Genomic DNA, 984 nt, shown 5'->3' with positions numbered 1-984 from the left:
TCAAGGGTAAGTTGTAGAGTCTCTTCTGACATCCGTCTTGTTTTTTTCTTCCTTTCTCATCTTTTTAATTACTTCTTGCTTTCTTCATAGATGATGTTCTTGATGTCGTACCATAATTCCTCTGGTTTTCGCTCATTGGTATTCAGTACATCAAATCTTTTCCTTAGATGGTCTCTAAATTCAGGAGGGACATATTCAAGGTCATATTTTGGCTCTCATGGACTTGTTTTAATTATCTTCAACTTCAAGTTGAACTTGCATATGTGCAGTTGATGGTCTGTTCCACAGTCAACTCCTGGCCTGATTTTGGCTGAAGACATTGAGCTTTTCCATCGCCTCTTGCTAAAGATGTAGTCAATCTGATTCCTGTATACTCTATCTTGCAAAGTCCACGTGTATAGCTACTGTTTGTGTTGTTGAAAAAAGGTGTTTGCAATGAATTAGTCATTGGTCTTGTAAAATTCTATCATGCAGTCTTCAGTGTCACGTCTGTCACCAGGGCCAAATTTTCCAAATACTGGTGTTTTTTCTTTGTTTCCAACTTTTGCATTCCAGTCACCAGTGATAATTAACACATCTTGAGTGCATGTTCAGTCAACTTCAGACTGCAGAAGTTGATAAATATCTTCAATTTCTTCATTTTTGGCTTTTGTGCTTGGTGCATATATTTGAATAATCATAGTATTAAATAGTCTTCCTTGTAGGCATATGGATATTATCCTATCACTGACACCAGTGTACTTCAGAACAGATCTTGAAACACCCTTTGTGATGATGAATGCTATACCATTCCTCTTCAAACTGTCATTCCTGGTGTAGTAGATCATATGGTTGTCTGATTCAAAATGGCCAAAACCAGTCCATTTCAGGTCACTGATGCCTAGGATATCAATCTTTATGTGTTTGATTTAATTTTTGACAACTTTCGATTTCCCTAGATTCACACTTAGCATATTCCATGTTCTGGTTTTTAATGAATATTTG

The sequence above is a fragment of the Orycteropus afer genome, unplaced genomic scaffold (genome assembly GCF_000298275.1).
Source record: "Orycteropus afer afer isolate SDZICR_OR568_19922 unplaced genomic scaffold, OryAfe1.0 scaffold00411, whole genome shotgun sequence".
Classification (NCBI taxonomy): Eukaryota; Metazoa; Chordata; class Mammalia; order Tubulidentata; family Orycteropodidae; genus Orycteropus; species Orycteropus afer.
Note: the sequence above shows the minus strand (reverse complement) of the source record.